A 16,363-nucleotide genomic window follows, 5' to 3' on the forward strand; every position below is an offset into this window, starting at 1 on the left:
ATGAGGGACAAAAACACAAGCTCATGCACATAAAGCACATTACACGCATATAGAGTCACTTTTGCCAATATTGTCACTAGACTATAGTTTGAAATTGCCATTATCTTTGATAATAAACCCTCCACCACAATTGACTCTTTGGTTTACCTCCAAAGAAGTGATAAAACTTGTTCATTAGCTTATTTACACTTGGATGTTGGCTTTAACCTACACTTGGTCATTGATGTAAGAGTTAGGATGGTGTAACATGTAGTCCTAGTAATGCCATGATTCTAATCTCTCTTGAGTGGTCTTTCATCTAAGTTAGGATTGTATAAGTATAAATCTCTTTTTGTTCAAGCTACTTTGATTATTTTAAAGGAGTTTGTTGACTAATTACGTGTTTTGAGTATTGATTTAACTAAATCTAACTAGAGCATTAACTAAAAGGGATTTGTTTACTTAGAAGATACTTCAACCTACCATTGAAAACATTTCCTATTGTACTCACATTGTACTTTCCTCTACTATAACTATTCATAGTTGTTTATAGTACGTGTTAGGTGTCTTAATTGTCAATTCAACTAAATTTAACTAGGGCATTAGAAAAAAAGGGTTTTGTCGAGTTGAAAGGTACTTCATTTTACCATTGAAAACATTTCCCATTGTGCTCTCATTGTATTGTTTTCTATTGTAAGCTATTTTTAATGTATATAGAATGTTATTGCACTTATCACAATGCTTATACTATTGTTATTCCTTATTGAAGCCTTCATACCCCTCACACACACACACACATACATTTACTCCTCTAAGAAAGAGAAGGATACATTAAGATCACATGTAAGCTAAAAGAAATTGTTTATGAGCATGAACTATTAATGTTGCATAAGTAAACCAAGTGATACTACGCAAGCAAAGAATTGCATTCTAAAGTCATACATCACAACAATGCAAGGTAGTCTAATAGGATACATGCATGCATGCATACATATGTGCATGTACTGAGATATACATATGGAAAAAACACATATGTAACATGTTTAGTAGGTGTACATATTGAGAGAGAGAGAGAGAGAGAGAGAGAGAGAGAGAGAGAGTGTGTGTGTGTGTGTGTGTGATTAACATTACAAAGGCAAAATCTACCTATGACTCATGAGACATGACATGTCGATATATCAAAGAAACTAAAGGCACTATCACATATCTTCAGTGGAATATCCTCAGAAAAAGTCTATATAAAAAAAATAGAATATAATTGGAAAAAACGAAGATAGGGATTTGGTAGATATGGCAAAGTTGCATGTGGACATGTGTGAGGTGTCCTTGAGAAAGACACGTTCATTTTACCCTATGTCCAAATTGAAACTTACAAAAGCCTTCTCAAACTTATATGGAAAATGTCTTTCCAAATTATATGTTTTATATATGTTTTTGAAGAAAATAGCTTTAAATACTTACTCAAATATCCAACCTCCTCCTTAGTGTGAAATAAAAGTGATGTAAGGTAGAGGGGCCAATTATGGAACATGTGCTAAAACTAAAACACTTTGGGGTTAGTAATGTAACAAAAAAATAGAATATGCTTACAATGTTGCTTAGGTATCACAAATTAATTTGATAAAAAGTGTCACAATGCTCAAATGTGTACCAATACCTTGAGAAATCCCCTAAAATTGTATAATTTAAATTTTGTGTAAGATACTAAAAATAGAAGCTCAATATGAGACTCATTCAATTGTTCTAGAGGTCACCAATATAGTCATATATTCAAAACTCCACAAAAAAAAAAAGCAAAAAGTACAATATCGCAAAAGCATATAGCTTTTTTTACTTGTATGATTTGATTGACCCCTTTACCCTATGTATGGCTTGACAAAAAATATTTCCCCAACCTAGGGAGAGAGAGAGAGAGAGAGAAAGAATATGTGTGTGCACATGCGCATGCACATAGGCGTGTGCACGTAGGCGCGCGCGCGCGCGTGTGTGTGTGTGTGTGTGTGTTAAAAAGTAAAATATAAATTCCTCCTAAAGTACATCTTTTTCAACAAATGTACCATAATTGCCCCCTTTAACCTATGCATGGTTAGACACACACACACACACACACACACACACACACACACACACACACAAAGTATGCATATATACTCAATACATTTAAATCTCAAAAAACATGCAAAATGTAAAATCCTCCAACACGGTACCTTTTTTATGAGATGTACCAGTACGTCTCATAAAAAAGGTAGTAAAATATAAATTCCTCCTAAAGTACATCTTTTCAACAAATGTACCACAATTGCCCCCTTTGACCTATGCATGGTTACACACACACACACAGAGTATGCATATATACTCAATACATTTAAATCTCAAAAAACATGCAAAATGTAAAATCCTCCAACACTATATCTTTTTTATGAGATGTACCATACTTGGCATCTTTACCCTATGTATGGTTTAACAAATTTTATCTCTTGGAGAGAGACAGAGAGAGAGAGAGAGTTTGTACCTATATACTCATATTTTCAAATCTCAAAAACTTGCAAAATCCTATGTACATACGGTTTTTTTCTCTTCATTGCAATACATATTTTAATGCTTCCTAGAAAACATGCAAAATGTCCCCCAAAATTATATTTTTTTAAAGATGTGTCATAATTGGCCCCTTTAGCCTATGTATATATATTTCTTTAACCTTGAGAGAGAGAGACAGAGAGAGAGAGAGAGAGAGAGAGAGTGTGTGTGTGTGTGTGTGTGTGTGCGTGTGTGTGTGTGTGTGTGCATGCACCTGTGCATATATACTCATATATTTTGATCTCAAAAAATGCAAAATGTAAAATCTTCCAAAAATGCATCTTTTTCGTGAGATTTACCATAATTGACCCCAAATCATAAAATATTTCCAATAGACATAGTGAGAGATGTGTGTGCATGCGCACCCATCCTTTTGTGCCTATAAAAGTTCAAATCTCAAGAAAATTAAAACAAAATCTAAAATCCTCAAAAAATACGTGTTTATTATTTTTTAATGCACACCAGATGGCTATGTTTATTATTTGTCAAATTCTCACCAACGAGTGTCGAGTCATGGCCCAACAATAGGGAGGATTCAATCCTTCAATTGATTGAAACTCGAGCATCCACCTCTACCAAAAGGCTATGTTTATCGATGGATGCCAAGCCATGGAATAAGAGCTGGGAGGATTTGATCCTTAGATCGAGTGAAACTCACACACCCACCTCCATGGACCGGGACTATGGCTCATTGGGTACATCTTTACTATTAGTTAACGAGAGGTGGGGGGCGGGTGCCACATGGCAGCCCTCCACCTCCCCCACAAGAAAAAAAGAGAATGCGGGGGCGGGTGCCACACGTCCAACACCCGCCCCGGCCCGCAAAAATCGCGCCCGCCTTGGCGCGAAGCGCCGGGCTGAGTCTAGGCGCGGAGCGCCCAGTGTTTATTATGAGATGGGACCATAATTGGCCTCTCAAGTTCTCAACCCTATGGAGGGTTTTGGGGAAAGATACAAATATTTTCCAAACCTGAGAGAGAGAGAGAGAGAGAGAGAGAGAGAGAGAGAGAGAGCCGGCTGCGTCGGGCGTGTAGTATTATCATGTCAAGGAAAAGTTGGTAGGATCGAGGGGGGGCGGGGGTTGGGGGGGGCCGCAACGAACGAGGCTATGGCGCAACATACAAACAAACAAACAAAATCAGAGCCTGGATTCATACACCAGCTTTGCTTCGTGTGAGTACAGCTGCACATCTCTCTCTCTCTCTCTCTCTCTCTCTCTCTCACCCATACATATATACTCTGCTGCATCCTGCATCTGAGAAGAGGCATCAGAGCTCATTGGACCAATCATGGGTCCTATCCAAGGGCCACTCTCCCTCCTCCTCATCCTCCTCATCCCCTCTCCCGCCCAAGCTTTCCTTAATCCCGCCCACCGGCTCAAAGGAAATGCAGCTGCTCCTTCTTCCTCTTCCCTCTTCTTCCTCCATCTCCTCCTTCCAACCAGCTCGATCCAGCCCACTGGTCACAAGAATGAGACCTCCATAGCCGCCTCTTCTCCTTCTTGCCCTACCAGCTGCTTCAGACCCGACCCTGTGTGCGGTGTGGACGGCATTACCTACTGGTGTGGCATGGCAGATGCTGCATGTGCAGGTGTGGAGGTGCACTCGAAAGGCTACTGCAGCATAGGGAGTGGAGGGCAAGAAGGTGGCCTCATGACCAAGGGTGTGCTCGCAGCTCAATCATTCCTCCTCCTCCACACGCTGTGGCTTGTCTTTGCAGGCTTCCTTGTCTTGCTTGGCCTACCTTGAGTCACTCCTCTCGGACATGGGAACCCTCTCTCCAATGAGACTAAAGTTAGTTCCTTCCCAACTCTGAAGTACATTCACTAGCTTAGCCTCCCCTCCCCCCCCCCCCCCCCCCCACAACTCCAAACCACATTCATTAACTTAGCCCCTTTATCCCAAGAAGCACTAGCTAGGTCCCCCCTCCCATTCACAACTTGACCCCCTTATTCGTATATCTAGTAGTAACATCATTCAAGTGTTAGACATATCTCTATGAGCAACATCATTCCTACGTGCAATGTGAGCATCAACTTGAACCCCTTACTCATAGATCTAGGAGAAGGAGATCATCCACCTGCACAGCTTTAGATTATGTTTGTCTACACAACGCTCTAAGCTATATCAACTTCTCCTACATCATAAATTTTGTCACATAATCTTACATTTATTTGCATCCCCAATCTTCCATGGCAACTCACACCAAAGCTCTTTCCTAATGAAATTTTCACCCTCAGAAAACTCCTTGGATTCTTTTTATTAACTCTTAGGAAGAAAACCTCCATTCACATCATCAAAGACTTCCTAACTCACACAAGGAACTTGAATATACAAACTCACAATGACTATGAAAAAGTTCATGTATGTTCAACTTCACAAGGACAACATTCATTGAGATTTATTGTTTTGAATCAATTGTAATAAAACTGTAAGGTTCAAGCTGTCCAATTTCAAATGTATGCAATCAATAAAAGGTAGTTTACACACAGACACACACACACACACACACACACACACACACACTCTCTCTCTCTCTCTCTCTCTCTCTCTCTCTCTCTCTCTCTCTCTCTCTCTCTCTCTCTCTCTCTCTCTCTCTCTCTCTCTCTCTCTCTCTCTCTCTCTGCTTTTGTGTTTATGCATATATGTATGAATTCTAAAGCTTAATGACCAAAATTTGTGGTCGCTACAAATTCCCTATGCAATGTTGTAATCTTTTAACTTCGTGTTCATAAATAAAGAAGTTCAATGTCATATTTTGGGCATAAGAGGACTCTATTCAAAGCTAAAGAATAATGGATTGTCTCAACTTATCGAGTTGTTTACCACTAATATCACACCATTACAAGAGGTCAAGTTTAGTGGAGTTTTGGTTATACATAAAATATTGTAAACTATTTTTGTCTATGCACTATCGAGAGAGAATTGATTTAACTATTTTGTCCATGCATTGTCCTTCCAACATGATTTCTAGTCATAGTGGCCTTCTACTAGCATAAACATCTCACCCTATTATGTAGGCTTATACATCTAATGTGAGTACAAAGGGAAATGAATTATAGAGATGATTGGCTATCTAGAGTTACACATGAATGCCATATGAACAAGCTATTAGAAAATGATGACATCACTAGATGCAATAGCAAGTCATATGATGAGGTAAAGCATGAGAAATGGAAAGGTAAATGCACATGATAGGGTTGATACTGTCGGAAAACACAGATCTAGAGCATGGCTATGGAGGTTGAAAGACAAAGACTAAACTCATGAAGACATAGACAATTACATTGATTGTCACACAAGTGAATTAGGTTCCCAGATTAAATAGTTGGACTCATAAACATAATCTTGTGTATATGAACAATGACACTAACACTTGACTGAAAGGACAAAGGACAATAGCATTACTTCAAATGATAAGAAAGTACAATACTTTATAGGCTCATGATGGTTCCCTTTTTCTCCACTGTGTCTATGGGATTTAGACATCTCTTCCTAGACTGCTTGCATTTTCCTTGCCCCCACTGCTCCATACAAAGAGGCATACAAATGGGTGTGATTGCCAAACTCTCAACACCCCTCCTCAATCACAACCAAGAAGGCACAAAGTGTGTAGGGGCTTTAGTGAACAATCACCTACAAAGTGTGGGCATACCACAAATATGGTAATCATTCAGAGGTTGTCACAAACAAGGCTAAGTGTGGGCACCAAAAATATGGTGGACATCTAGAGGCTATAACAAAGACTTTTCAACAAAACACCAATGCATACATCCTCATCCATCTTTATTTTATTTCCTACAAGCTGAGTTAAAAGACTTTCCATGTAATTTAAGTGAGTTGCCAAAGAAGTAGTGCTCTTCATATCAAGTCTGAAGAGTTCAATTAACAGCCCATATTTAGAGGATTTGGATTGAGCTCCAAATAAGGTTTCAAGCCAGTCCCATGTGTCATGAGAGGTTTCACAAGTATCCACATGATGGATGTAGCTATCATCCAACTCAAGCTTTATGATGGCTTGAGCCTTGTCGTAACTTTTTCGCCAAGCTGTTGCACGAGTAGCATCTCGAGGCTTCTTCTCCTCTGACTGCTGGTGATTGTCCATAAGCCCTTCTTCATCACGATAAGCTTTATCTGTGTTTGCCAAGTATGAAACCCAACTCCGTTAAAGCAACATGTCTATGAGCCTTTTCTATTGTCGAGTGACTAGAACAGCAACAAATCAGCACCAAAATTCTCAAGTTTAGGTCAGTAATGAGCTAGCTTTTGATGTGTCAAGAGACACAAGCAATGGCAATGTAGTATCAAAAGATACTAGTTTGAAATTTGATGTTGTTCCTTGGCTCTTCCAAATCTTTTGATACTTGTTGGAAATAGAAGCGTAGACTTGTTGGAAACTTCAATGGTTAATCAGATCAAAGTGATAGTGACTTAGTCCAAGTGGCAAGAGTGAGAAAATGAAGGAAAAATGAGCTTCAAGTGAAAAATGGCAATGGCTTCCATGTAGTGTAAATGAGCATTAAGAGTCATATTATTCTTCTTCTTCAATTTGAAGAGCTTCCACATTAAGTCCTTGTTTTGTCATTGGCATGACCAAGAATTGTTGAGAAATGACAAATGATGTATGCTCCAGAAAGAGATGTCATGAATCCCACATGCATAATGAGGAGAGTGGAGAAAGGTCAGAGACTATATAATGATGTACTTGGTTCACTTTTTCAATGTAATGTCATTGTACTTTATCCTTTCAGTCATAGTCAGTGTCATACTCAAGATTGTGTTTATGAGTCCAAACTTCCATCTTGGAACCTAATTCACTTGAAAAATAGTTGGTCTCTCTCTAATCTATGTCATGATGAACATTGTCTTTGTGTTTCATCCACCATAGCCATGCTCTAGTTCATGCATTTCAACATGGTATCAGAGCACAATCGAGCATGGCTCAACACTCCTCTTACTCCCCTCAACTCTGCTCTACCTCAAGACAGCTCAATTTGAATGTATGACTTTAGTTTCTCACTTGAACTCACACTCACTGTTTGGCAGCCATAGCTAGTAGACTGGACCTACAGCACTTGGAGCTCTTAAATTTCCCAAACCAGGAAATATATATTGAACCTTTCTTCTAGACATATCCTCTACACCTCATGGCGCTTCTCTATACCACTTTGTAGCTCGACACATTAGCTCCTGTGTAAGCCGGCATTGTTAAAATTTATCTTCGCTATATTCAGATATGCTCTTCCTCTAGTCATACTACTGTTGCTGCACGCATAGGCCATGATCTTCCCTACGACCATATGGCAATTGAAGGTTCATTCATGAGCTATTTCCCCATCAAAGGATTCATCAAATGATTGCTTATACAAGCTATTATGACCAAAAAACCAGTCGGGTCTATCAAAACCCCTAAAGACTCCATAGCCATTTTGCTTCAAGCTCTTTTTCACTCCATTTTCTAACTCCTCCTAGCACATTGAAGGCCCTACCACTCTGATCTGATTGTGCACTGAAGTTCACAACAAGATTCACCCATCAAACCAGCAAGGAGGGGAGATTTTGGAAGATTTGAAGACCTCAAGACCAAGCATCCAACACCAAGCGCAAGTATTTCTTCCACTTTAGTTCATGCCACTTTGATTGGAGTTCTTGCTCAATTCCCAGCAAACCATCACTCCAAATTAGAAAGAGGAATCAAACATCAAGCAACAACAACATCAAGAATCAAGCGAGTATCTTTTGATATTTCATAGCTGATGCTGATTCCAAACATGAAGATTTTTAATCTGGAATGCCCAATTGATTAAATCCCATGTAAGCCTCAAATCTCATTGTAAAAGGATAGACACTGCCCAAGTACCCTCGTGGTAAGACCTTCAAAATGTCTGAACTTGAGCAAATAGCCAAATTCAATGGTGAAGGCTTTCATGCCTAGAAAGAAAAGACAATGTACCATCTCATGAGGAAGGATCTTTGGGATCTATTTGAGGATGATACAGGAGCAGATAGCAAGAAGGAAGATGATGAAGATGGGTTCATTGAAGAAGTCCAGCTCAAAACAAAGAAGTGGAAAAAAATGAACAACAAGGCTCTAGGCATCATTGCCTGGGGACTATCTGATGATGTATTGCACCATATCTCTAGCATCAGAGACACTAAAAAGAATTGGGATGAGCTTGACAAAACTTTAAGGTCAAGTTGTTAATGCAGTTTTATAAGCTTGACATAAAAGACAACACTTCAATGACTATGCATATTAACAAATTCAACTTACCACTCTGAAGAAAACAATAGATGAAGATGAAGCCATTGATGTACTCCTTGCTAGTGTAAACCAAGATCCTTATGAAAATATTGTCTCTACTCTCAGCAATGTACCTAATTTGTCACAAAAAGATATTGAGCACTCTCTTCTTGATGAAGTAAATAAATGAAAGAACAAGAATGCAAAAGATGGTGCCCCATCATATAGGGAAAACCTCTTATACACCAAAGGAGTTGTTGGACCTAAAGGATGAGGCCAAGGATTCAACTCCAACAACAAAGATCGAATGACATGTCATTATTGTGGTAAGACTGGTCATATAGCTAGTGAATGTTTCCACCATAAAATAGCATAATAGGTGTAGAATGGTAACCATCAGAATCAATTCATGAATGAAAGAGATGAAGAAGAAGATGCTTCCACCATCAACAACAACAACTCTAATAGATTGTTTTGCAGAAATTATTTTTCCCATATTGGATTTTTTGTTTCCCTTTAGTGGATTTTCTTTGTAAAACAAAACCCTTGCTAAGGATGTAAAGTTTCAAGCCTTAACTTGACTAGGGTACCTATGAACTAGTCTCACAAGCCATGTCATCACATAGGGGGGGCAAAAGCCAGCAAGTGTAGGACCTCATCATTTGAGGGGGGTGTTGAGAAATTACAAATGATGTACGCTCCAAGAAGAGATGCCTTGAATCCCACATGCATAGTGAGAAGAGTGGAGAAAGGTCATAGACTATATAATGATGTATTGGTTCAATTTTTAAATGTAATATCATTGTACTTTTTCCTTTTAGTCATAGTCAGTGTCATACTCAAGATTGTGTTTATGAGTCCAAGCTTCCATCTTGGAACCTAATTCACTTGAGTAACAGTTGATCTCTCTCTAATCTATGTCATCATGAACATTGTCTTTGTGTTTCATCCACCATAGCCATGCTCTAGATCCATGCATTTCAACAAGAATCAACTTCAAATTTGAGATTTAATCAGTAAGAAATTTGGTCTTTGAATGTGTCAAAAACAAAAGAAGATTAGTGTTAACCAATACTAAGTAGATATATAGTTGAAGCGCTTGATGTTGCTCTTGAGCTTTGATTTCTCTCTTCCCTTACTGATTTGAATGAGGCATTGAGTAGATCAAAGTGAATCAGAGTTGAATTAGAGTTACAGAGGTTGGTTGAGCCCAAAGGAATAAGAAATTGAAGAGGTTTATGAGCTTTCATCTCAAAGGCTATGGCTGCCGCCTGTTTAGGGTTCAGAGGTGGCTGGTTTTTTTTTTCGACAACAATGTGTACAAATGATCGTTATAGGAGATATATGGTGGGTAGAAGGCCTATGAAGTGGGCTTTATAAGCCCTATGACCAAAGTGAACATATCGAAGGGTGGAGTGAGAACCAACTGTACGACCTGCTCTGCACCAATCTGGGGCAGCAATGACAAATTTTGGCAATGCTAGGCCATGCAACACACAATGTCAAGATGCAAAGTAACAGGATGGTGCACTCTCAATTGTAGAGGATATATCTAAAAGAAAGCTTCAATAGATACTACTTAATTTGGGAGATTGAAGAGCTCCAATGTGATAGGGTGCAGGAGGCTGGCTATGGCTACCATGCAAAGAGAGTGTGATTCAAGTGGAGAGATGAAGTCGCATACTCAAACTGAGTTTAGATTGGGTTGGGTAGAGATGAAGCGAAGCTGGAGAAGAAGAGAGGAGAGGTGAGCCATGCTCAACTGAGCTCTGATACCATGTTGAAAAACACGGATCTAGGGCATGGCTATGGAGGTTGAAAGACAAAGACTAAACTCATGAAGACATAAACAAGAACAATGACTCTCACACAAGTGAATTAGGTTCCAAGATTAAATACTTGGACTCATAAACACAATCTTGTGTATTTGAACAATGACAATGACACTTAACTGAAAGGATAAAGGACAATAGCATTACTTCAAATGATAAGAAAGTACAATACTTTATAGGGTCGTGATGGTTCCCTTTTTCTCCACTGTGTCTATGGAATTTAGGCATCTCTTCCTAGACTGGTTGCCTTTTCCTTGCCTAGTGCTCCATACAAAGAGGCATACAAATGGGTGTGATTGCCAAACTCTCAACAAATACCACAATAGTAGATGGAAGGTATGGCCTCAAGTAATTCACTAGAGGAACAAGCGTACAATTGTCTCTGTTGCTTATTAGAGAATAGCAAGGTTGGATTACATCTAAATTAGTGACAGTACTTAGTGTGCCCATCTTTACTTCCATTCCCCACTGCCCCCTCCCTTGGCCTTCCTTTTGACTCGATACTTTTATCTTAAGCACGATCATTTTAAGTAGCTACTAATACAATGAAAAATTGAGATAAAAACCTATGAGTAGAGGCTTTTGTGTATAGACTAGCTTTAGGGTGACCTGATACATCTATGAACTTTGATTTCAAGTTGAACTTGAGTAGCTAGTGTAAAGGTCATATGCTAAGACCTCCTTTAACATTGCACTATGTTTTGATCGATATTTAAAAAATCATAAAGTAAGAAGATATTATTTTGATGCAATCTTGAGAAATCACCAATGATAACATTACCTGATTTAATTGTCTAGTTGATGTTCTAAATCATTTGTGCCATTTTGAGATCTTTTTGAGGTCAACTTGGTGTCTACTAAGCAAAGAGAACTTAAATTGGATTATTGAGTTTTCCACAATGCTTCATATTTTATTCGGAGTGTTAATGAAATGTGGCTTACAACACCATTAGCTATTTTTACATTTATGTTTGTGCATACTAAATTACATCTTCATGGTTGCATTGATTGTGACATTATTGCCACATCGATAAGGACCTCACATTGTGAACTTTTGAGGATCTATGTTATGAAAGGGTTGTGTATGATTTATGTGTTGTTATTACTAACCACTCTTGTAGGTAATGCTCACTTGAAATGTGCACATTTTGGACACTTGAACCATGGTGTCTTGATGTGTCTGATCAAGCAAGACAAACTTTAGCCAATTAGCACTACAAGTGAATCCAAGAGCAAATTCCATCACCATAGGAGTGGAAGCCTTATTCTGGAGTAAATCGATCTAGGCTTGCGTGCAAAGCCTATTCCTTGAGTTGGTTATCAAACACATTGAACATTGAAATTAAAGTTTGAGGGAAGTTCTTGATATTTTTTCACCTTCAAAATCTTGCTTAGTAGAGTAATCCAAATGGTAACTACATTTGATGTATATTGCACTAATGTCTTGATCTCAAATTTGATTGTAGATGATACTAAGAAAGCCACTAAAACCATCTCTTATCTTTATGCATATAATTCAAGAGAAACTCAATTTAGGAGCAAGAACATCCCATTATACAATGTTTACCTAGTTCCAAACTCTCTAGCCATAATATTGAAAACAAGACAGTTGTCATGAGAATAGTCATTTTATTAAGTCTTAGACTTTACACCAATAGCATCCCCCTGGTCCTCCAAGTATCATTAGCCTAAAGGTTGGGGTCCAAAATAAGATCAAACACAAACATTGAAGGGGTAATTTAATGTGCCATTTAGAAGGATGCACTTTCACTTGATAAATAAACAATACCAAGGTTAGGTGAAAATTGTAATCCAAGGAACATATTCTAAAGCAACATCGAAACATGAGTCGAACTAAAAGAAAACAAGTAACACATTTCAAAACAAAGAAAGCAAACATCACACACAATAACATAATTAACATATTATTAATATTCCAACTCGCCAAGCAAAGTATCAGTTGAATGTGAATACTTTGTACAAATGTTAAATATCTTGGACACATTTTTCAAACTAATCACAATCAACACAAAGTGATGCCTCAAGTCTTTTGTTAACCCAAATCACCCTTAAAAGGAGACTACTTGCTACACATCAAAGCTACTTTTTATGTTTGCATATGAAATCAATACTACTATGCATCTAGCTCTACTTTTGTTTGCTTCCTTTCGATTTAAAATGGCTTTGCAATTTAACAAAATGTGTTGTTATCAAATGACTTCTATGCAAGATCAACTAATGTAGTATGTCAATATTTGCATACTTTCTTGGCTTTTCAATCAACTTTTGCTATTATTGTCCATGTATAGGAAATGTTTATCCATGTGAGGTCCATGTATGATCCATCAAGAACTTGTATTTACTCGATTCTTGTTTGTTGAGTAGCGAGAGTCACCAACTGGTCTCACTAAGCATGACTAACAAACTCCAAGTGATCAAATCTACCTTGAAAACATAAATTTCTTCATAAACACTTCAAAAAGCACATGCATCAAGATCAATACCATTTTCAACAACAATCCCAATGCCTTTAGGTGCAAGAGTGCTAGACACAACTTGCACACAACCCTATTCAACAAGTCTACATTGAATTGAGAAGCCCAAGGTTGCTCCTAGCATAGAATATTTTATCCCTACTTTGCATGATATTATCTATACATAATCTACACACACTAGAGAGAAAACACATTTCTTATGTGTCACGTGCCTACCTAACAATTCCCTGGCAGCACATTTTAGTGGTCCATCGAGTAACTATCCTAGATGGCTTCTCCTGACACTCATGAGAATGCATGAGGTCTATCATCTGGGTTTCCCAAAGCCCACCCTGTAACGGAAGGTACCAACCATCCCCACAAGGGTCAACCTGCAAGCTCGGAGTCCTAACTTGACAACCAAGGTCTTGATGCATCGCTCCATCGAAGGTGTCCCACAAGGGCTTCTCGTCCGATTGGAGCGATCGTAATTACCCTTGGTTCATGGAGTGCAACGCTTTTTCCAACAACTGGTTAGGACTTAAGGAACCTTAATGGAGTTCTGGCATAGCCGCCACACCTTTTCCCTAAGATAATTTCTAATCAAGTTTTTAAGACCTGTCCCTAGGTAAGTTGTAATGTCCCCATTACTTAGTTTATACATGGAGTTGCACGTCCACACATGGAAGAAAAAAAACTGCAAAATCTCTATAGGATTTACAAGAAGCAGGACCAATTTACTAGAATAGTCTGAAATCTCTAGTATCATGTTTAGATGACTTAATTTTGACTTTAGATGGATCCAAATATATACTGTGACTTATTTTGAAGGGAATAAGTCGTCCAAGAAAAAAGATAAATAAAAATAGTGTGATTTATAAAAATCATTATTTTTGCCTATTTTTTGTGGATTTTTGCAATTCTGCCCGCACTAACTTGTCAATCAATTGTGTTCTGATCGTTTTAAGTACCCAAACAACTATATTTGGAGTTCATACGACGAAGTTATGATCCAAACAAGTTACATGGTAGAAAAAAAAAATCTTTGACATCGATGATATCATCAAAAAATGCCAAAAAAAGTAGGCGCCCTCACTTTACCCCCCCCCACTACTATATAAACACGGGTAGAGCGTCACATAATGGACACACAACGACCCATGCAGAAGTCTCTCTTTACCCCCCTTCCCCCCCCCTTCACTACTATATAAACAAGGGTAGAGCGTCACATAATGGACACACAACGACCCATGCAGAAGTCTCTCTACTTCTATTGATGCGATGAAGCTCTGTTGTAATCAGTCGAGCCTCTCTCTCTCTCTCTCCAACCCCAAGCAGAAGCGCTGCCCGAACCCATCAGGCTTCTTCCATGGCTCCTACGAGACGAGAAAGGACAAGAGCAATCCTGACGGGACGAGACGCTGATCAAGAAAGAGGAGAGACTATTCCACAAGACGAAGAGACATCATCCCGTTCAACCAAAGGAAAGGGACACTGAAGGTCTCTTATCCTCTTCTACTCTAATCCAAGAAGAGAAGACACTGAAGAACTCTATCCTATTCTATCATACCTCTATTTTGTCATGGTCCCAAAGAGAAAGAATCCAAAAGCAGAAATCGCAAATGACCCCACTAATGTGGAAGCAACAGTTGGAGTTGCGAGTATGGGAGTCACTAACGGAGTCATAGGCAAGAAACTTAGTTACAAGAATGGGAGCCAAGAAACTTAGTTACAAGAAACGGAGTATGGGAGCCAAGAAACTTAGTTACAAGAATTGGGAAGTTAGAGATCCCAAAATCTAGATGCCCCTAGTTAGATTCCAAGGGAAAGATTTCATTATGTGAAACTCAAGTGTTGATTGCTGCTAGAATTAAGCATCACTTGAAAGTTTCATGATTCATTGAAGTCATAACTACTTGTAGACATCAATATTATTTGTGATCTTCTAATTAAGAATTGGAAGAGATAAGAATTGAGGAGCCCTATACCTTCCCCACCAAGGATAGATGTTGAATTTCCATACTAAGAGGGGATGTTTTTACCGCCGCGGAAGCATGGACCGGCTCCGATGGCAAGAGGTCTCCCAGCAGGGATCGTATTAAGTAGGAGGTGGTAAGGTGCAAGGGGGACTGTGGCTAGTAAATCCTTTTTCGCACCTAGGAACTACTTGGTCCCCTGTATGGCACGAGTTCTACTTGGGACACCTATGAACGCTAGCTATGGGTGGATTTGATCTTGGTGACGTGCAGATGCATCGGATGAGGCAGCACGTGACATGCAGATTGTAACTTGCGGATGCATCGGATGAGGCAGCACGTGAAATTGTAATTTTTCTCCTGTATGGGCAGGAGAACACACATTATGGAATATAATCAGTGAACTTGTTTTATTCTAATTGTATGTCCGTGAGTAATTACGTAAACGAACAACTGTGAAAAAAGGGATTTTAATTAATGAAGTTGTTTTTATATGTTTCACGTAATGTGGTAGATAATTAGATAACTAAGAACTTCCATAGAGGAAAGCGGATGGATGGAACGAATCCAGTCCTATGGCAGGGTGGTCTCGATTAGCCGAGAGGTTTTCCCAAAAACAAACACTAGGAAGAAACTCTAGGAAGGGCCGATTCGCTGACTTACTTAGGGTTTGGTCTCAGAACCCAAATTGTAAATTATCTTAGGGAAATGGTACGGTGGTTGTGCCAGAGCATTGCAAGGGATTTTAGAAATCCTTAGCCTGGTACTGGAAAAAAGTGTTGTACTCCCTAAACCAAGGGTAATGGCAGTTGCTCCTTCCGGACAAGAAGCCTCTCGAAGGACACCTCCGAATGTGAATTAGTTGTTGATAGGTGATTGTTAGGTCAATTAGGAACCTTTAGGTCGTTCCTCCATGGGTAATGGCAGGACGCTTCCCTTGTGGGGTAGACCTAGGGTTAACTAGCCGAAAAAAATCCGATCATTGTAGTTAGAGTACGGATGGCGATGGCTAGAAGATAAACTCTAGGTGACTACTAAAACGTTACTTGTCACGTAATCAAAGGCGGGTACGTTACATAAGTCAACACTCAGCTCTACTTAATTTTTAATGTTTCATTCAATCTCTTAAGAGAAGCTCGCAGCTTACCGAGACCACCCATCTATAGGACAGATCCGTCATGGATCTCGCCCACCCACTTCCCACAAATGGTTTTCTTTAGTTTTCTAATTACCTATCACATAAGTTACGACATATGAAAGCAGCTTTGTTAATTAACTCGTT

Source organism: Lygodium microphyllum, chromosome 7 (assembly GCF_053477565.2).
Source record: "Lygodium microphyllum isolate KBCC chromosome 7, Lygodium_microphyllum_v1.1.10, whole genome shotgun sequence".
NCBI classification, from domain to species: Eukaryota; Viridiplantae; Streptophyta; class Polypodiopsida; order Schizaeales; family Lygodiaceae; genus Lygodium; species Lygodium microphyllum.